The following is a 23,063-nucleotide window of genomic DNA, read 5'->3' as shown; positions in this document are numbered from 1 at the left end:
CCTGTCTAGTGCTGTTATTGATTATTGAAGTTTCCCCCTATTATTGTGTTGCTGTCTATCTCAGTTCTTAGGTCTAGTGGTAATTGTTTTATAAATTTGGGAGTGCCAGTGTTAGGTGCATATTTATTTAGGATTGTGACATTTTCCTGTTGGACAAGTCATTTTATCATTATATAATGTCTCTTCTTGTCTTTTTTAACCGCTGTTGCTTTAAAGTTTGTTTTGTCTGATATAAGAATAGCTGCTCCTGCTCAGTTTTGATGTCCATTTGCATGGAATATGGTTTTCCACCCCTTTACCTTAAGTTAATGTGAGTCTTCTTGAGTTAGATGGGTCTCTTGAAGACAGCAGATACTTGGTTAGTGAATTATTATCCACTCTGCCATTCTGTGTATTTTAAGAAGCATATTTAGGCCCTCCACATTCAATGTTAGTATTGAGATGTGAGGTACTGTTTTATTTATTGTGCTATTTGTTGCTGAAACACTTCTTTTTTTGCAATGTGTTATTGTTTTATAGGTCCTGTTAGATTTATGCTTCAAGGAGGTTCTATTGGTGTATTTTGAGGATTTATTTGAAGATTTACAGCTCATTTTAGCAGTTCTTGTACTTCTGACTTGGTAGTAGCAAATACTCTGAACATTTGTTTGTCTGTGAAAGACTGTGTCTTTTCTTCATTTATGAAACAGTTTCACTGGATACAAAATTCTTTGCTGATAATTGCTTTATTTAAGGAGGCTGATAGAACTCCAATCCCTTCTAGCTCATAGGGTTTCTGCTCAGAAATCTGCTGTTAATCTGATAGGTTTTCCTTTATAGGTTACTTGATGCTTTTGCCTCACAGTTCTTAAGATTCTTTCCTTCATCTTGACTTTAGACAACCTGATGACTGTGTGCCTAGACCATGATCTTTTTTTGTGATGAATTTCCCAGGTGTTCTTGGAGCTTCTTATATTTGGATGTTTATATTTCTAGCAAGGGCAGGGCAGTTTTCCTTGATTATTCCCTCAAATACATTTTGTAAACTTTTAGATTTCTCTTCTTCATTAAGAACACCAATTATTGTTAGGTTTGGTCATTTAATGTAATCCCAAACTTCTTGGATTCTTTGTTCATTTTCTTTTTATTCTTTTTTCTTTGTCTTTGTTGGATTGGGTTAATTCAAAAGCCTTGTCTTCAAGCTCTGAAGTTCTTTCTTCTACTTGTTTTATTCTATTGTGAGAATTCCCAGTTTGTTTGCATTTCTCTAAGTGTGTCCTTTATTTCCAGAACTTGTGATTGGTTTTTAATTATGTTATCTGTTTCTCTGGAGATTCTTCCATTCATATTCTATAAATTTAAAAAATTTCTTTAAGTTGGTTTTCACTTTTCTCTGGTGCCTCCTTTAATAGCTTAATATTTGATTTTCTGAATTCTTTTTCTGACAATTCAGTGATTTTGTCTTGGTTTGGATCCATTGCTGGTGTGCTAGTATGATCTTTTGGGGGTGTTAAATAACCCTATTTTGTTACATTACCAGAATTGTTTTCCTGGTTCCTTTTCATTTAGGTAGACTATGTCACAGGGAAGATCTGGGGCTCAATGGCTGCTGTTCAGATTCTTTTTTCCCATGGTGTACTCCCTTGATGTGGGGCTCTCTCCCTTCCCCTAGGGATGTGGGTTCTTGAGGGCTGAACTGCAGTGATTGTTATTTCTCACTGGGATCTAGACAACCAGCAGAGCTACCAGGCTCTAGGCTGGTATTGGGGATCATCTGCAAGAAGTCCTGTGATGTGATCTGTCCTCAGGTCTCTCAGTTGTGGATACCAACATCTGCTTTGTGGAGGTAGCAGGGGAGTAAAGTGGATTCCTTGGTTGTATTTTCATTTAATGTGCTATTTTTGTGTTGTTTGGTCTCCAGCCAGGTGGTGGCACTTTCAAGAGAGCATCGGCTGTGGTAGTAAAGGGAGGATATAAGCTTGCCCTAGGGTTGCCTGGAAAAGTACTCCAGTTTCTCAGACAATGCACGGACCGTAGATCTCCCAAGAGATTATGTCCTTTGTCTTTGGCTACTAGGGCAGGTAGAGAAAGACCATCAGGTGACTGCAGGTTTAGGCGTGTCTGAGTTCACACTGTCCTTGGGCGGGGCTTGTATGGCTGCTGTGGGAGATGGGGATGTGGCTCTCAGGCAAATGGAGTTATGTTCCCAGGGGGATTATGGTGGCCTCTGCTGCATCAAGTAGGTTGCCAGGGAAGTGGGGGAAATCCAGCAGTTACAGGCCTCATCCAGCTCCCACACAGCCCAAATGACTTGTCTCACTCCTACCATGCCCCGCTAAATAGCATTGAGTTTTTTTCCAGTGGTTTATATCAGCCAGTGGTCAGGGCTGAGAACTTGCCCCAGGCTACCAGCTGCCTTGCTGAGAAAGCAGGCAGGGCTTTCAGGTTTCATGCCTCCTTGCCTACTGAAGCTTCTGTGCTCCTATCTACACTCCCAGTTTGCCCCATCCCCTGGGTTCTGTTCAGGAAACTTTGTGTTCAGTTGAAATTATTACAAAGTTCAGCTGGTAGTTTTCTTCTTCCTGTGGTCTTTCCCCAATTTCACTGGCAGTCCCCCTCCCCCAAGAATACCTGTGAGACAAACTCAAAAATGGCTTCCCTGGAAACTGAGAGTGCCCACAGGACTCTTTCTTCTGCTTCCTGTACCCCTGTATTTCACTCAGCTCTCTAAATTTATCTTAGCCCCAGGTAAGGTCAAATCCTTCTTCTGTGATTGGGACTTTTGAGTTCCCCAGTGAGGATGTGTGTTTGGGGGCATATGATCCTTCTTTGACACATTTATACTTTGGGTACTCACAGTTTTTCAGCTGTCTCATGGAGCTTGCAGTGGAAAGCCACTTCCTTCAAAGGGTCTGTGGATTATCTCAGCTTTCCTGGTATGTTTCCCTCCACTCCTTTTTCTCCCAATGAACTCATTTTCAACATGCCAAGAACATACATTGAGAAAGGACAGTTTCTTCAATAAATGACGCTGGTAAAACTGAATATTTACATGCAGAATAATAAAATTGGACCCCTAATCTCTCACCATATGCAAAAATCAAACCAAAATAGATCACAGATGTAAATTTAAGCCCTTAAACTACGAAACCGTGTTTGAAGTTGGTTCCTGCCGGTGGGCTTGTGGTCTTGCTGACTTCAAGAATGAAGCCATAGACCTTGGAGTGAGCATTACAGCTCTTAAAGATGGCACGGACCAAAAGAGTGAGCAGTACCAGGTTTATTGTGAAGAGCGAAAGGACAAAACTTCCACAGCGTGGAAGGTGACCCGAGTGGGTTGCCACTGCTGGCTGGGGTGGCCAGCTTTTATTCCCTTATTGGCCCCTCCCTTGTTCCAGTTCTGTCCTATCAGACTGCCTTTTTTTCAATCCTCCCTGTGTTTGGCTACTTTTGGAATCCAGCTGATTGGTGTGTTTTACACAGCGCTGATTGGTGTGTTTTACAATACTCTTGTCAGGCAGGAAAGTTCCTGATTGGTGCATTTTACAATCCTCTTGTAAGACAGAAAAGTTCCCCAAGTCCCCACTGGACCCAGGAAGCAGAGCTGGCCTCACCTCTCAATCCCACCCCTAAATAGGACATTGCTACCGGGAACTGGGCGATGACCACTCTAGCTACTTATTGCTGGATAGGGGCGAAGAAGGAGACCTGCAATTGTAATGTCCTTCAGAGGGGAACTCTCTAGGCCAGTCAGAGACCCACTGGGTCAGTCCAGGGGTCCTCAGTAGAAGTTGTGAGTTGAGCTCATTTGGGATTCCATTTGTAAGACCATCTGTAGCTTGATGGCCTCAATCCCAGAGGAAACAAATTTGACAAAATTTGACAAAATACAGGACTCAAAAGTGAGTAATAGCAAGATGGCTGTCATGGGACCTAGAAAGGGGAGAAGCCATGTCATCCAACTCCAGAGGTTGGTATAAGAGTTTGAAAGGCATTGTCTGATTTCAGAAGCCTTTTCCTGTAAACTCTGGGCAGTGTCTCATACTATATCCCTGGCTGGTTAGTGTAAAAATAACATTCTTCCCCTAAGAAGGTGCAGAGTCCTCCTTTCTCAGCAGTGAGGAGGTCTAGGCCTTGGCGGTTTTGGAGAGTTGCTGCTGCCAAAGAGTCTATTTGGGATTGTAGAGTAAGGATAGATTTTGTTATTTCTTGCAAACTGTCTGAGAAATCCTTTGAGAGTGTGTGGTAGTAGGATAATGAAGTAGATAAATTGGCCATTCTAGTTCATGTAGCAGTGGCTATTCCTAACCCTATAAGTAGGGATATTAGTTGTATGACCCTGTGCTGATGGACTTGAGCTTTGAGGGGTACTGATAGTGTCTGATGTCCTGGGGCAATATTAATGTTGGGACTTAGAAGGACGAAGGTCCAGTTGCCTGTCCAGTTCATGGGGAGGCAGATATAGGTTGAAGTTCCACATAAGAAGAATATGCCTTGGCTGGGTAGACAGAACCAGTTGTGTATGTTAAAAAGGTGTATGAGTTTTTGGTTTTTTTTCCCCATATTCCTATAGTACTTGCCAAGGTAGTTCCTGTGAGCAGCTGGAAAGGGGTGTTGGGAGCAAACTGAGTGGCTCCTTGTGTTCTATTTTCCTATTGGAGACAAAATCGTTTTGTGTCTACTAGGAACCATTCAAGAGAGTAATTCAAAGAGGGGATGATAAGGCATTCATTCATTGAAAGAGTGGATAATAAGGGGCACTGCTGCAGGGGGTCTGGGGTGAATGGTCATGCAGGGAGTATCTTTGCCATTACAAAACCCGGACTGTTTGTGGATAAGCCATCTGAATGGAGCTGTTTGGGTGACTTGGAAGCTACTATGATCGGTTGGGGCTTGAAGTTGTAGGGTGTAATTACACTGATGGGATAATAGGTGCCACAGGGTCAGGCCTGATAACAGGTTGCATTGGATGCATAAAGGCACTTGGAAATTTAAGGCGGTATTCATGGTTACAGGGTCATGTATGGGCTTTTCATTGCTCATGTAATAGGTGAGGTTGGAAATGTAAGAGTGTAAAAGCTGGATTGCATGTCCTATTAGGGTATTTTTGGTCCTATCAGAGATGGGGAAGTCAGCTAATGATTGCATATTTAGAAATTGGAAAGGGTCTTTTCCTTTTTAACGGGAGTGGTAGGTTAAGTTAATAAAGACACAGTTTTGCGGGAATGGGAGTGGCAACATAAGCAGTGGTTGATAGAGAGATACAAAGCCAACAGTCATTTGAAAGGGAAGAACTGGACTGATTTAACAGAGAGTGGATTAGGTTGAGAGTCTTGTAGAGTTAATTAGGAGCTAGTGGAAGGGGATGGGTGACTATGTGGGGTATCCAAGGAATTAGGAGGGATAGATAGGCAAAGAGTAAGTAAGAAGGTAAAGAGAGTGCCCTGGAAGATGAGATCATTTTATCCAGTCTGAGTTAAAGGTAGGAGTAAATTGCTGTCAGAAGGAAGGATGATAGAAAAAAGGTTGATGTGATTAAGATTTTCATCCTGGCAGGAGGTACAGTACATAGTCCTACTGCAAAGAGTATGGTTAGTAGGCTGCTTAATAATGTGATCAAACAGTAAAAGGATTCCATTAAATGGGCAAGGAGAGGTTTTAAAGATTATGTAGGTTTTCACTTATCTTTTTTAAGTAGGAAGGGGTTTTTCCTCAGGATCAGCTTTTTAGTCTGGGATGGTTCCTTCCAAAATAGGAGATGCAAGTCCTCCAATGGTTCACAGGTATATCGAGGCTGATCTGGCTGATCTTGGGGCTCCTGAGCTGACGGTCCTGCAGGTTCCTTAGGGGTTGTCCAAAGTTTAGCTTGGGTGTGGTGAATCCAAGATTCCACTCCTGCCACCTTAGCTGAAGTGGGAGTAGAGAGGATTACTGAGTATGGTCCTTCCCACAAGGAATCCATAGATGGGGAGGTAGAGGGGAGGGACTTGGCCAACTCTAGATCTTCCGGTTGGAACAACTTTGTTCCCTTGTCTCTGTGACATCCTTCGGGTAGGTTTTTAAGGTTTTGTTAATATTTTGCCGAAGAAGTTATATCTTTGACCAAGTTGGCCATTTCCTGATCAAATAGGAGGTCATTTGTGAGAAAAGATCATCCATAAGGCATTTCATATGGACTAAGCCCCATTTTGTGAGGAGAATTTTGGATTCTCAACAAGGCCATGGGCAAGACAGTAGGCCATGGGAGATGAGTTTCTTTTGTTAATTTCCTTAAGTGCCTCTTGTGTGTTTCATTTGCCTTCTCAACCTTTCCTGAGGATTGTGGCCTCCAGGCACACTGAAGGTGATATTGTATTCCAAGCACCCTGGAAATTCCCTGAGTTACCATGTCTTTAAAAGCTGGACCATTGTCACTTTGTAAGCTTCGGGGAAGCCCAAATCTAGGAATTATTTCATGAATTAGGACTTTAACCACTTCCTAAGCCTTCTCTGTCTTGCAGGGGAAGGCTTCTATCCAATTTGTAATATTCAAATATCCACATGGAAGAAAGTTCTAAGTTGAGGAAGGTACCCTGAGGAAGCCAACTTCTATTTATCAGAGGAGTCAAACATGGTTGTCCCTCATGGTCCTTTCAACTCTTTTATGAGTAGCTGTGATCCCAGGGCAATAATAGTTGACAGTCGCCATTTCTTGGTAGTGTTGATCTTCTCCTTCTGGAAGGAGGTGGGAGACAGGGCACATTATAAAATGCATTTCTTATTTGAATTTACAGTTACAGGAGGACTTTGAGAAAGCAAATTGCTTAAAAATAACAATGGAGGAAAAATCAATACCTTCTATGTTTTGTGTCTAATATAAGTAATTAGAAATATTTGTGGTTTAAACGTCAAATGTAGAGGACTTTTGGTTTCAAACCCTTACAACCGGTACACTAGTACCATTATGGGTTCTTTGCCACAAAACTCCAGCAAGATTGCAGGGCGTGAGAGTCTAAAACTGCAGAGTCCTTGTGGTCGCCCTAGAGAACTGATATCTTTGATGAAACATGATCCTGCCAGCAAATGGGCCTTAGCTTCATGTTACACCAACACTCTGTTTTCTGGGCTCTGTCTTGTATTCATGGCCTCTTATGAACCATAGGACCAAAGAAGGAATTTTTGGATTAAAAGGGATTTTAGGAGCCAGTTATTCCAAATTTTTGTCCAACAGCCTTTTAGCTGATATCCCTGCTTATGCTCTTGTCCCTACAATCCATTCTCCACACAGCAGCTGAGGTTCTGTTTCTAAAATGTGCATTTGAACCTATCATTTCACTGGTTAAAACTCCTCAGTGGCTTCCCACTGCACCTTGAATAAAATCCAGATTGTTCTCTGCGATCTCAGATGACCTTCTTGAACTAGTACCAACTTACCTCTCCAACTCGTTTCCCTCTAGTTCAGCCACATTGAATTCTTTTTCTTCCTGAAACATGTCTGCTTCATCTTGCCCTAAGGCTTTTGTTCTTGCTATACTCTCTGCCTGGGACACTCTACCCATCATGCCCCATCTTCATATGCTGAATTCATTCTTGTCAGCCAGGAATCAGCCCCACAGAATCTTCTGTGTTCCATCAAGGGAGTGCTAACCAACCACATACCATCACAGCACCAACTTTCATTGTTCTCATGCCTCTTCTCATCACTGAAAATGATCTTTTTCATTATTTATTTACTAGTATATTGTTTGTCTCCTCTTTCAAGGATAGAAGACTGATAAGAATATAAACCTTTTCTGTCTGGTGTACTAAGTAAGGCATATTCTTCACACCCAGGATAGGAGCTAGAACATACTAGGGTTTTGGTCTTAATCTCTCTGAAAAGGGGGAATTAGAGTCTTGGAAGAAACTTTGAAATCATGTGGGCTAATTCTAGAAGTGTCAAAGGAAGAATAAAAGTTCTAGGGGGTATCTGGAATAGATGCTGCAGTCGTCACTACTGATATTCCTTCTCAGTGAAAAATTCAACTGAACTACTTTCTAACACTGATGTTTGGGACTGAGGTCAAATGTGAACTGATCAGTCTATCATAATGCACTTGTGCTTTGGGGAAAATTTTACTCATGCTCTATTTGAACAGGAATAATAATGAATCCTTTGGTGTTTTTCAATGAGATTGCTCCCAGCTTTTTGGGATGAACACTAGTTGGTTGTGCCTGAGTCTCCCCATCATCAATCGGACATTTAGCATCCTTGGCCCCTGCCCACTAACTACCAGTAGCATACACCCATCACTGGGACCACCAGAGCACACCCACCCTTTTTCAAATGCCCCTGAAAGTAGTAGTGGTTCCTGAACCTAATAGAGAATCTTAATTAGAAGGTATTCTGTAGTGTGATATTAACCAACCATCTGAATAAATTAAGACAAAAGGAAAAATTCAATTGAGCAATCAAACAAAAACACGCCTGTCATATGTGCACTTCAGTGAGGTGCTTCTTTATCCTCTTCTATTACTTCAGAGCCAGTGAAGGCTCTGAAAGCCGATGAAAGGATAGTGTTGATGCAGTTGGGTCTGGGAATGTGATTAGCCTCTACTGGAGCAAACCCAAATTCCTGTTCACATAGTCAAATTCTCACTAAGGTACTGAGGAGAAATGAATTAGGGTCCAGGCCTGAAAGCTCCTCAAAACAAATTGCCTTTCTCTCCCAGGCACCTATGGGGCCATTGCTCTGCTGTTGTTCCTCCTTTCAGTATTGTGTTCATCTATTTCCTCCATAACACCTCCATCATATACTGCTGATGCCTTCCTTCACACACTTTGAGGATATCAGGGTTGGGCAATGATTATTATTTATTTCTGATATTTTGTCTTCTCTGTGTCTAGTCCATTGTTCGCCTCACCATAGAATTGTAATAAAGATTATTGGTATGGTGTTCTAGATAAAAATTGCTCCCAAACCATCTTTATTATAGACTGTGTTCCTGGTGGTAATTACATTGCATTCACTACTCCACTGGAAGAATAAAGAAACCCAACTGGGTTATGTTCTCTAGGCAGGTGGTGGTGATGATGATGATGATAATGATAATGATGATGATGATGGTAGAGACCAGTAATGACTAAACTTATCAAGTACTTATGTGTCAGGCATAATTTTAAATAACTTACAAGTTTTAGCTCATTTAATTCTCACAGCAACTCAGTGGGTGGATACTACAACCCCATTTTATATTAAAAAAAAGAAAAGAAAAGAAACTGAGGGACAGAGAGTTTAATTAAATAACCTGTCCAAGCTGGTAAGTTGTAGAGCTTTGAGTTCACCCCATAACTACAAGGTGTGTGCTGTGAACAAGAGAAGTGAGGCAGGTTCAGGAGATGAGGCAAGCAGAGACAGTTGGGAGGGAAGTGATGTGGAACACATATTCACTGTGTACAGCAGACACTACTCATCTTCAGCCATGTGACCATACGGGAAAGTGGACCCACTGTTGCTAAACTTTCTGACTTCTTTTCAAAGGATGCAGACAATTTGCAAAATTTCTTTATTTTAAAAGATTGACTCAATTTTAATAAATATGCCGTGACCTGAACAAATAAGGATGTCTGCCATAGGAGAACTCAGTGTTTCCACCATAAGTTTTTTCTATCAAAACAAAAAGTGTAGGCTCATGTCAAATATAAAACTCTGTAGATTTCAGATAATTAATAAGATGCAGTGTGCCAGATTTTCTTTATTCTCTTTTGGCTCCAAGAATGTTCTCTTTTTGTTTTTTCAAGTCACAAACATCTGTTTATGACCATCCAGCTAATTGGGCCCCATTGAAGCATAATGAGGGCAGAGTGAGCAAGTGAGTGGGTTTAGTGCCCATGGAAATGCATGTTTCTAATTGTGCATCCAGTGAAGGTGGAAATGTTAAAGTAATAAGCTGCTCTTGAGAGTTCTAATGAAGAGAGAGAGGGCTTTGTTTTTGTACATTCCATCTTTGTTATTGTCACTGAGCTCTGCTCTTATTTCCATGATGGCATTGATTGCCAAGATGCTCTACTACATTCTATTATCTTGCCATTTCTGAAGGGGACAGGTCTGTTCTTACAACGTAATGACAGTGTGCAGACAATCATAACCACCCCCTCCACTGCACTCCTTAACATCTTGTATACAGCTGTGAATGGCTTGTATCAGTGCAATTAATCTGAGGGTAGATTCAGTGAAGGAGGGGGTGCTGTCAGTACTTAAGGATTGTCCCTGGGTTTTTCAAGTGGCGTTTCTAGAGAAGGAATGGTAACTGAAAACAGTAGACAGATGAGGAGGCTGTCAGGTTATATGTTTCAGTGAGGATTGGTGTCTCTAAACTGTTCCACTCATCCTGCATTCTCACATAAGCAGGGAGGAAGTGTACAAGTCAAAGGGCTGCATTTCATTTCTAATCCAAGAGATTAGATCTTAAACAGTGTGGCTGTTTGAAGACATTGCAAAGACCTGTTTTAGTTGAGTCACACTTAGTTAATTTAGCGACCATTGGTGGTGAAGATGATAGGCCATTTTAGAAATGAAGGGCTTCTGTCTCAGTGAATCTAAAATATTTGAGCCCTGGGGTCACAGGGTAATGAGTGTAGTGGGCAAAGATTTTACTTTCAATGTTGGCGAATATCGTATATTGTCAAACTTTCACACAATAAATTGAATCATGGCTTTGATTTTAGAATTCAAAGTTCTGACTATTAAAAAAGAAAATTTCCCCATTATGCCTGCTCCCCACCACCCTCCCCAGTCATGCAACGACCACTGTCTCCTTAAAGTTGACAATTTGAAGACTGAGTGTCCCACTTAGATGGTTTGGGGTTAAAATATACTATCGATCCTGGTGTTTGACTACATTTTTAAACACAGAGGAAATGACATGAAATGCCAAACTCCTTATCCATGTTTGGTCTGGCCTGATTTGTCCCCTGCTTCATCAACTCCCCAGTGCTGGCTGGTGTCTTTGCGGCCCTCTAACCCTCTTGTAGACCTTAAATCTCCTTGCAGTTTCTTGATCCTACTTACGTTGTTTTTGCCGCTGAGGTTTAGCCCCTTCCCTTCCAAAGTGCTCTCCATCCTCACTTCTTTGCTTAGTCTTCCTCTTACCTGTTTAGTGTTAGCTTAACTCCTCTCCCATTTTGACAATAAAACAATAATAGACACTTAAGCAGCAATTTGCTGTTTGACAATAACTTTACCTTAAAAAATTCTTTTAAATCAAAATACCCATTTGATCCTATCTAGAGGCTATAGAGTGATGTATAAATAGGCTAGACCCTAGAGCCAGCCTGCCTGAGTTTGAATCCCAACTCTGCCATTTCTTAGCTGTGTGACTTTGGGCAAGTCATTTGAATCTTTGTAGTTTGGTTTCCTCTTTTGTAAAATGGTAATAATTTTATTTACAGAGGTAAATTGTATTTTCAGGGTTGTAGGAATTATGTGAGACTAACTGAGATTCATGTATATAAAGCTTAGTGACTGGAATATTCTGTTAGCAAATGTTAGCTATTATTATTATTATTAGGTATATCTGTAGACCTACCTTCCTAGCTAGATTGCTAGCTCTGTGACATTAAATGTGAATATTTTGCACATTCCAGGTAATCAATAAATACCTAGAAGATTAATAACATGGTCCCTTTTTCAGTGTTGAGTAAGTTGTTTTGCAAGTGAAAGGTTCATTCTTCATAGTAGACAGACGGGTATCCTAGAGACAATGGTCTCTAGGTCCAACCAAAGGTCATATTTGTGCATACCTGTGCAATATAGAGGACATAGACTTTGTCTTACATATCTCAAACCAAAAATGTTTACAAACATGAGAAATATACCCTTGAATATTTCATGATTTAGTATGTGTGCCCTTGTGGGTTGTTGAATCGTATTGATATTTCAGTTCTTTTGCCCTAGCATGATGTCCTCTTCATCTGGCTCCTTAGATGGTGAAAGGGGGTGATGAATGGAGTCTTCAACAAACTCCAAACAAGTCCACTTAAAATATACACTGCTGTATATTAGTAGGTATTATTTGGATAATGCAGAATTATTCAAACATCAAGGAAAATGAGCCATATTTCTTATTTTACAAAGCAAGTAACATTTCTGCCACAGAAGCAAAGAGCACAGGCAAAGCCATTTAATAATCCTGGTGGCAGCCTCCCTGTAGGATGAAGTTTCTCTGGCATTTGTGAAAGGGGACTCAAGCTTTCGCAGACCTTTTAGTTGCTTCCTCGCTTATGGGTCTATCACCTAAACCCACAGATGACCTATTTCAGGTTCATAGATCTCCATTTCCCACTTTCCACCCAGAGGAGGAAGGATGATGGCATCACATCTCCTGCTCCACACATCAGCTTGCCTTATGCTTAAGCAGCAGACCAGGAAGTCAAGGTGGAGTCCAGAGGGAGGTCATGTATGGCAGGTCCCGCATCCACTGGGGAGCCATCACCACTGATAGCAATGCTGTCTCTAAAAACAAAAAAAAAAAAGAGAAGCAAACTTTATTTTTGCTATGTGAGAAGGTGTTTTCTGACAAATTTCTCCTCCATGAAGATCTTATTCGAACACCACTCTCAATAGGGGAAAGCAATCCCCTATGAAGAAAATTACCTGAGCAGAGTCCTCCAGAGCAATCTACAGAATCACATCCATGCTTAGTACCTAAGCCAAAGACTTTTCCCTCCATTTTATTTCCTTTTTCTTCTTCATTGCCCCATTCCCATTACTCTTCTCCCTCACTACCCTGCCTTTTTTTTTTTTTTTTGAAAGAGTAAGGTGTGGTTATTAAAACACAGGCCTAACAGGAGCTGGCCTGCCTGGGTTTGGATACAAGCCCCACTTCGTACTAGCGAAGTGACCTAGGGCAAGATACTTACTCCCTTTGTGCCCTAGTTTCTTCACTGTACAATGAGGCCAATAAAATGATCTCCTTCAGGGGACCTAGCGTGTGGAAGAATGAACACTACCTATTCCTTGGGCAAGAATGGTGACCTTTCCAGGACCAAAGAGCCATTCCTATATCCTCTGTAGTCATCCCACAGGATGGTGTGCTATGAGGTATTCTGGCATTTTACTGTATGATCAGCAACCTTTGGGGTTATGCAGTACATCTTTACTGTGTAGTATTGTTGTGATGATTAAATGCGTGAACACATCTACAGCTGTCTGCACAGCACCTGGAACACAGTTAATCAGTATCCATGCTCACCAGACATTGGCTATGGCTCTCACTTCCTTTCTCCTTGACACTTAGCCCTCAAATGCCCATGGCAATCAAGAATATGTTTGCTCTCATTGATGGTGCTTTTTTGTCATTTAAACCCAGTTAAATTGAATCAAATTGGGTGCCCATCAAAAGTGGATTGGATAAAGAAAATAGTACATATACATCATGGAATACTATGCAGCCATAAAAAGGATGAAATCATGTCCTTTGCAGCAACATCGATACAACTGAAGGCAAATTAACACAGGAACAGAAAACCAAATACTGCATGTTCTCACTTATAAGTGGGAGCTAAACATTAGGTACTCATGGATATAAAGATGGCAACAATAGACACTGTGGGCTACTAGACGGGGAAGGGAGGAATAGGGGCAAGTGTTGACAAACTAACTATTGGATATTATGCTCCATACCTGCGTGACAGGATCAATTGTACCCCAAACCTCAGCATCACATAATAACCCACGTAACAAACCTGCAGATATATCGCCTGAATCTGAAACAAAAGTTGAAGTTATTGAAACTAACTAACTAACTAACTAACTAAATCCCGTTAAGCTTGCTTTTCATCTGGGAGCTTTCAGTCCTGCTGTCTTAGTTATGTTCAGGCTACTGTAACAAAATACCTTAGACTAGGTAATTTATAAACAATATGAATTTATTGCTTAGATTTCTGAAGGCTGAGAAATCCAAAATCAAGGTGCCATGGCGGAAGGGGCAAGGCAGCTCCCTTCGACCTCTTTTATAAGGGAATTCATCTCATTCAAGAGAGCAAAGACCTCATGATTTGAATAATTCTCAAAGGCCTCACCTTGTAATATGCTAATATTTGGGTGTATTAGGTTCCAAAACATAAATTTTGGGGGGACACCAACATTCAGACCACAGCGCCCACTTTTTGTCCTTCCATGAGTTGGTTATTTTCACGCTACTGATTACTTTCTGTACTTTGAGAAGCCCTTGTTTTCCTAAGCCATTCCAGCTTTAGGGAAGAAAATCTACTTGTGCTGCACTCCTAATGCAGGAGGATCTCCCTCCTTTCCTCCCCTCCCCTCCCCTCCCGTCTCCTCTCCTCCTTTCCTTTACTTCTTCTTTTTCTTTTTTCTTTTTCTTTGAGACAGGGTTTCACTCTGTTGCCCAGGTTGAAATGCAGTGGTGCAATCACGGCTCACTGCAGCCTCTACCTCCTGGACTAAAGAGATCCTCCCACCTCAGCCTCCTGAGCAGCTGAGACAACAGGCACATATCACCATGCCTGGCTAATTTTTGTATTTTGTATTTTTATTTGCATTTATTTATTTCTTCTAAAAAAACTCGGGATACATGTGCATAATGTGCAAGGTTGCTACATAGGTATACGTGTGCCATGGTGGTTTGCTGCACCTATTGACTCATCCTCTAACTTCCCTCCCCTCACCCCCCACCCCCATAGCAAAGACATGGAACCAACACAAATGCCCATCAATGATAGACTGGATAAAGAAAATGTGGTACATATATACCATGGAATAATATGCAGCCATAATTTTTGTATTTTTTGTAGAGTCGGGGTTTTACCATGTTCCCCAGGCTCGTCTTGAACTCCTGGACTCTAATGTTCTGCCCACCTTGGCCTCTCAAAGTGCTGAAATTACAGGTGTGAGCCACTGCATCTGGCCAGGGAGAGCTTTCTTTTTCAATGATTGCAGATTTATTTTATTTTATTTTATTATTATTATACTTTAAGTTTTAGGGTACATGTGCACAATGTGCAGGTTAGTTACATATGTATACATGTGCCATGCTGGTGTGCTGCACCCATTAACTGTCATTTAGCATTAGGTATATCTCCTAATTTTTTAAAAAAAAAAAACTTTGAATTTTCTGTTGACTTTTTTTTCTTAAGCCTTTGGTGGCCTAGCTCTTAGAGCTTGTATCTGCCATTCCCTCACCCAATATGTTTTTATTGAGTGTCTTCTGTATGACAAGTGCCATGCTTGGCAGTAGGGCTAAGCTGTGGGACATTTGGTGAAGACCCTCTAGTGCCTCACTAAGGTTTCTTCCTATTCAGGATCAACACACTAAGGCTCAAAGACCTTTCCTTCTTCAGGAGATTCCCACTGAGTCCATTCACCTCAGGAGCTTCAATCCACCATATTCTCTATCCTTAGAGGCAGGAAGAGGCAGTGACCCACTGGTACACTCTGGGGTCAGGGATGTGGGCTTCACTTTGGCATGTCCCTTCTGCGTCAATATCCCATTGTCTCCCTCCAAGTCATCCAAGTAAGCACATTGGATTTTACTCAGAAACAGCCCTTATTTGCTGTTGTATTTAGGAGGTGAGCATGCAAATTGTTTCCTTTGCAGAGAATATTTCCTTCTGTGGCACTAATTATAAAACAGGAGGTGGTCAACTTTTTTCCTTGATTTTACTATTTTATTTTATTTTAGGCAGTGCCTCACTCCGTAACCCAGGCTGGAGTGCAGTGGTGTGATCCTGACTCACTACAGCCTCAACCTTCCTGGCTCAAGTGATCCTCCTTCTTTAGCCTCCTGACTGTGGGACTACAGGTGTGCACCACATCTGGCTAATTTTTTAAATTTTTTTGTTGAGATGGGGTCTTGCCTTGTTGCTCAGGGGTTTTTCTTGATTTTAAAAATATCATAATTTAACTATATTTTAGAGATACCAAAAATAACATATTGTACCTCAGAGTGTACTCATGAAGACTATCTGACCAGCTGAGATTTTGGGAAATATCATGAGTATAAAAAACTAGTTTGATGATTCCTTTTTGTCATCTTTACTCAGCCAGTAAAAATCTCCAAAAGAATGAAGTAGCACCCACAGTGCTAGTAAAACAAACCTCAAATCAAGGTTCTCAAATTAAACTTTTGGCAACATAGTTTTCTGGACAGAATAAAGCCAACAAATAAATTCAAAAACAAAAAAAATTCTTATTCTTCTTTTAATTTGATTTTTGCTTTTATCAATGGTATTTCCCACCTTTTCCACATATACCTGCTCCCAGTGAGTAATAACTTTCCACTTATAACCAATTTTTTTGTGTTTTTTTGTTTTTTGGTTTTTTTTGAGACAGAGTCTCTCTCTGTCACCCAGGTTGGAGTGCAGTGGCGTGATCTTGGCTCACTGCAATCTCCGCCTCCAGGGTTCACACCATTCTCCTGCCTCAGCCTCCCAAATAGCTAGGACTACAGGCGCCCGCCACCACGCACCTGGCTAATTTTTTGTATTTTTAGTAGAGACAGGGTTTCACCGTGTTAGCCAGGATGGTCTCGATCTCCTGACCTTGTGATCCACCCACCTTGGCCTCCCAAAGTGCTGGGATTACAGGCGTGAGCCACCGCACCCGGCTTTTTGTGTATTTTTGTGTTTATGCATAACATGCTGCAGTGTTCTCACTTGATTTTCCAGTTTTGGACATTTCTACTGCCTTTCAGCTATGAAAAATGGGGGTTCACTCTCTTCACACACTCCCACTCCCTAACACATGCACATGTGTGCACACACTCTTGCTGTCCCTTCATTCTCCCAATATAGTTAGCTCTAATTTTGGCTAGATCTTTCAATAAATATTGTAATTTACATTTTGATAACAATATTCACACAATTAAAACTATGCAAGGTTTTGTCTTTCTTTTCCTTTCTTCCACATTTTTGTTTTATTTTAATTTTTAAAAATTTCAATAGCTTTAGGGGTACAAGTGGTTTTTGGATGAACTGTGTAGTGGTAAAGTCTGGGCTTTTAGTGTACCTGTGACCCGAATAATGTACATTGTACTCAATAAATATGTTTTTATCCCTCAGCCGCCTCCCAACCTCCCCATTCTGAGTCTCCAATGTCCATTATGCCAATTTTTATGCCCCATGTGTACCTATAGCTTAGCTCTCACTTATAAATGAAACATGAGGTATTTGGATTTCCATTCCTGAGTTATTTCACTTAGGATAATGGCCTCCAGTTTCGTCCAAGTTGCTGCAAAAGACATTATTTTAGTTTTGTGTGGAGGATCTTCCACATTTCTTATTTTCTTGGAAGTTATAAATGGTCTTTTTTTCATATTTTAGTTTTCTAGGTACATACCACTAATTTATTCCCAAACTCCTTCAGCCATGTAAACTTCCTCAGGATAGATTCAAACCCATCTGGCAGCCTGTCTCTTTTAGTTGATTGAACAAATCTCAGCAGAGCAGTCTAACTTGGACCTGTTGGATTTGCTTGCTCTTGAGGGCTCTCTCTGGAACAGGTATCATTTTGGGATATCTTTTATCATTCAGTCATGCTGGGGGTTCTCTTTCACATTGTCCTGAGTTGAAGCCCCCATGTCCTGAATTCCATGTTTTTTACTGTTTGGTGTTTGTTTTGTTTTGTTTTGTTTTGTTTTTTGATCTATTCCATCATTTTACTTATGCATATGCTGCAGTTGATTCCTAGGAAAAAATACATGAGTGGTAAATTTTATGAGACCAAGCATGTCTTTGTTCTACCCTCATAGTTGATTTAGAATTTGGCTGGGTATAAACTTCCAGGTTTGAAGCAGTTTTTTCTCTCTTAGTTTAAAAACTTTCATCAATGTCTACTAGTTTTCAGTGTTTCTGTTGAGAATCCAAAACCATTTTCATCCTTGTTCTTTTGTATGAAACCTGCACTCCTCCTCAGTCTCATTTCCTTTGTACCCCCATTCAGAAGGCTTTATGGATTTGTTATTTTTTCCTTTTTTAAAAACCTCAAGCATTCTGAAAATTCAGAGTAATGTGTATTACAGGTTGAATTCCCAAGAAACAGACTCTGAGATGGAAATTAGTGTGTGAGAGATTTATTAGGAAGTGGTCTTGGAATCAATACCTGTGGAGGAAGGGGAAGGAAGTATGAGACGGCACAGGGAAAAGTTGAGTTGTGACGTACTTTTCAACTACCTCACCCCAACATTCACTAGTAAGGACTGTATTGGCTCTATAGCTGGGGTAACCCTTCAGGGTTGTCCTGATTTGGGTCAAGGAGGTGAGTCCTTTATCCCCATGTTGACTAGATATGAGCTGCTCCTGGAAGGAGTGATCTTGGGAAAGGCAATTTTCTTCTGTTAATGCAATCCCCAAAGATGGCTGGCAGCACTCCCAGCAGCTGGGGGAATGAGTCCTTCATTCCTGAGTGGAAATCTGAGGATTGCATGACAGCACTTGTCACAGTGTGCCTGTGGCATGGGTCAAATTTTATCCATTATGCTAAGCACATGATAGATCCTTCGGATTAGAAACTCACCCACTGGTCTGACTGATATTTTTGAATTACTTCTTTTATTTGCTTCTTTCAATTTCTTCATTTTCTCTTTCTGAAGCTGCTAATATTTAAGTGTGGAATTACTGGAACTAACTTTCTAATTTCTTAATTTTTTGAAATTATGTTGTCTTCTGTTTGTATTTTTTGTTCTCCTTTCTGTGAGATTTTGTCAACCTTATTTTCCAACTACTCACTGAAATTTTTTACATATACTATCTTCTTTCTAATTTCTTTGAACGTTAAAAAAATTTCTCTAATTTTTTAACATTATACTACTGTTTAATGGATGTAATACCTTCTTATCTTTCTGAGACTATTATTCATAAAAGCTATATTTAGTGATAGCTTTTATGAATTTGTTTCTTGCATTTTTTTTACCTCCATGTGATTTTTAGATATTTATTTGGCCCTTCTGTTTTTCATATTAGATGCACTGCTAAAAGTTTGGAGAACCATGTTCTTCTGCTCATGGTTAAGAGTAGGACACTACAGAGCTACCTGTAAACTCTGTACATGTAGCTGAGGGGAGCTATGGGCTGAAGATAGGGTGATCAGCTTGGGTGGTTTCAATGAGGCAGATCCAATGTCCATAACTTTGGGCCCTTTTCTTGGGATATTCAGATTCCCTAGAGAAAGATATTATAATATCTTATTGGAGGGAATAGTTCATGTTTCTGGAAAGCAAATATAGAAAGATAACTGTAGAGCAGAGGCTCTTATTAATAGTTTTACCTAACCACCAGCTTTCAGTGTATCTTATCAGTTGAGCTTGGTGTTTTTCAGTTCAGAGACCCCTTGCTCTACTATCACTGGAGAATAAACTTTTGTTTTTTGCCATGGTTAGAAGTGCATCCACCTGGCTGTTGGTATCAGAGTAGGTACAGTAGTCTCCTCCTTACCTTTGGGGGATACTTCTGAGACCCCCTGTGGATGCTTGAAACTAAAGATAGTACCAAGCCCTGTATCTACTATGTTTTTCCTATACCTACATACCTACCAAAAAGTTTAATTTAGAAATTATGCACAGTACTCTTGTCCTTTGGGGCCATTAGTAAGTAAAATCAGGGTTACTTGAACACATGCACTGTGATAGGGGACAGTAAATTTGATGACCAAGATGGCTAGTAAGTGACTAACATGTGGGAAACATTTATAGCATAGATATGGTGGATGGAGGGAGGATTCACATCCTAGATGGGACAGAGCGAGATTTCATCACGCTACTGAGAACGGCATGCATTATTTTTTTTTTATTATTTTTTTTATTTTTGAGACAGAGTCTTACTGCATCACCCAGGCTGGAGTGCAGTGGTGTGATCTCGGCTCACTGCAACCTCTGCCTCCTGGGTTCAAGCGATTCTCGTGCCTCAGCCTCCCAAGTAGCTGAGATTACAGGTGTGCACCATCACACCCAGCTAATTTTTGTATTTTTTAGTAGAGATGGGTTTTTGCCATCCGTCTTGAACTCCTGACCTCACATGATCAGCCCATCTGGGCCTCCCAAAGTGCTGGGATTACAGGCGTGAGCCATTGTGCCAGGCTTAGAATAGCATGCAATTTAAAACTTGTGAATTGCTTCTTTCTGGAATTTTCCTTTGAATATTTTCAGACCACAGTTGACTATGGATAACTGAAACTGTGGAAAGTGAAACCAGGGATAAGAAGAGACTACTATATTTGCAAATCTCATGCAGATTATTAATCAATCCTTCTTTTATTAGTTCTACCTTCACCCCTATTTCCCAAAGTCCTGGGTGTTGTCGATTTCTGAGCCTCTTGGGTTTTTTGTGACATAAATCTGTTTTTTTCTTGCCTTTCTCTACTGCTGTTTTAGCTGTTTGCTTTCTTGGGTATGCTAAGTCTGTTGCACTCATTCATTTGCTTTCCAGAATTTAGAATTTTGTTTTTTCGGTTTTCTTTTCTATTCTCTTGGTCCTGTGGGTTTATGACTTTTAAAAAATTCTCCTTGCTGTTATTCTAGTAGAATTTTTGAAGGGAAGAGAGATAGTACAACAAGCTGTCATTCTTAATCAGAAGTAAATACACAACAGTTTTGATCTTTAGATTTCTCTGAAATTCCCTTGAAGTATTTTAAGTAAAACCAGATTGATTTCAGTACCCATTAAAATCCTCAAACTAGAATTTCCTTCTCTTTAGTTTTGTAATTAAAAATTTAAGTTCTACAATTTAATAATTTCTTCTCTAAATGGGAACTAATATGAGAAACATAATATAAGGACCAAATTATAGACTGAAAGTAAGAACACAATAAGAGATACTGTATATCGTGCCTGGTAGCATTTTGTGGTAGAAAGAGTAAAAGCTTGTGTCTCTATCTTGCCTCTGCTACTCAGTAACAGAATAAAACATAATCCATTTGAGGACTCTGTAAAACAGGCAACATAAACGAATACTGCACTTTGCTGAAGGCAAGATTGAGTAGAGGACGGAAGTAGGGCATCCAGCAATGTCTGACACACAGCTAGTGCACAACGGAAGTTAGCTCTCTTCTCTGGCATCAGGGGGTAGTGGGCAGAGTGAATGAAGCTTGAAGACACTCTTTATTCCTGAGGGCCCTCAACTGATCTTTGGAGCCCCTGTGGAACTTACATGTTTACTGCTGTAGTAAAGAATTCAGGAAAAGGAGGCCCTGGAAGAAGGAAGGATAGCTGGTGGTGAACAGGAAAAAGAGAAAAAGAAAAAAAGAAGGTGCAAAGGTGAAGTGAAAGCTGCACTGATAGACATATTGCTGACAGGAGTGGTGGTGGTGTAGGAAATCTGGTCACCCTGGGTATTCACATTCAGAGTAAAAACATGCAGTTTCTAAATTAGCCTTAAAACCAAGGAGAAAGCATGTTCAACTTTATGGACTCAGAGGTGATTATCCAGTTAAGGGATTATGTGGTTTTCTTCTCCCTGGATCTCCTTTCCCTATTGCCTGACTCCGGTGACTCATTAGTCCTCTCACTAGAGGAACGGTAAGATAAATAAAAGAGGATGAAACTTAAACCAGTTCTCTCAGATACTGGTTTGTAACTCTGGTGAAAGTTTGATAAAGAGAAGGCAAATGAGCTTCTTTCATCATCATTGGAATTAGGTTATGTCTGCTGTACCTAGTTTCCATTATTGGGGATTGTGAGTTGGCTCCCTGTCAATTTAAAGGACTATGTCATTTAAATAAATGATCTACATCTGGAAGTTTCTGTTTCTAGAAAAAAAACCTCTAGAGCTGAAATTAAAAGTTAAATCACTTTCAAAATTTTAAGTTTGTCAGATTATAGTGGTGATTAGTGGAGGAGCAGAAAGAATGGCGAAGGGATGGTAATTTGTTACCTGGGGACAGAACCTATTGAAAAAAATTGTTAAGGTAACAATATGTAACTCTGCCCAGGTAGAAAGGAGTTTGAGTCTGGCACTGTTCTATAAAGGAGGCTGCTGCTTTTTCATTATTGTCATCCAGAATTCTTATTATAGCCCTCAGTTGGGGGTCTATAATTCTAATTACAGCCCTCATTCTAAATATTCCACCCTATCTAAGTACTTCTATAGAGATTGCTGAAGAAATTTCTTTACCTGGAAATTTATGAATATAACAAAGGGGTTTGAAAACAACTGAACTCTTGCTGCTGAATGAGCTCAGTAGCTTAAGAAACAGTCAAACATAAACTTATGAGAAAATATACTTAACAAACCAATACTGATATGCAGCAGAACTGTATCTGGTATTGTTTCCAATTCCTAGTCCCTAAGGCATCCGAACCCTTAGCCAGGTGTGGTTAAGGGAATGGTCCATGCCTGGGGTTTGTCCAAACCACCCTCTTCTTTCATCATCTTGTTCTGCAGCGTTTCTGATCTTCAGTGTCCCATGATGCTCTGCATACCATCTGAACAGCCACATCATCATAATGAGATGAATACCCTAATTGTGGCAATTCTCACTGTCACTGCGGCAGTTGCTCAGAATTTGTACTTTTAAAGTGTCATCACTATCTGTATTTCTACAATGAAAAGAACTTCTGCTTCTAATTTGCTCACAGAGGGCAGATTCTTACAAAGCTTGCATATAAAAGAAGACCGCTCTCTTTCACCATGCTGCTCTCAAACCCTTGCCAGATCCTCCACTGTCTCTGGGCCCTGTCCTTGTGCTGTGTACATACCTAGGAATGGCAGGATTTTTATACACAGCCACAGCTTTAAAAATAGATAAAATAATAATTTTGCTGAAATTTCTGCCATCTGGAAGTTTCTCTCCTACTTTGTTGAAGTTGTTGACCGAAGTATATCTCTTGGGCTGTACCTTCGAATATCTTTCTATGAAACCACAGTGTTTGCTATTTAACTGTTTGGGGTCTATTCTGCATGGCCACAGGACCAGATTATAGCTTATATAATTACTGTGGTACATAATGTAATATAAAAATGTTGTGAGATGTATCATATATAAAAAAGTGCACATGAAGAATATGTACAATCTGGGGAAGATTAATAACATGAATTTTCATTCACCCACCATTTATCCCAAGAAATACAGCATTTTCAGTCCTTTTAAAACTTTGTTTATTGAATCCCTTCTTT

Source organism: Pongo abelii, chromosome 5 (genome assembly GCF_028885655.2).
Source record: "Pongo abelii isolate AG06213 chromosome 5, NHGRI_mPonAbe1-v2.0_pri, whole genome shotgun sequence".
Classification (NCBI taxonomy): Eukaryota; Metazoa; Chordata; class Mammalia; order Primates; family Hominidae; genus Pongo; species Pongo abelii.
This window is presented reverse-complemented; position numbering follows the sequence as displayed.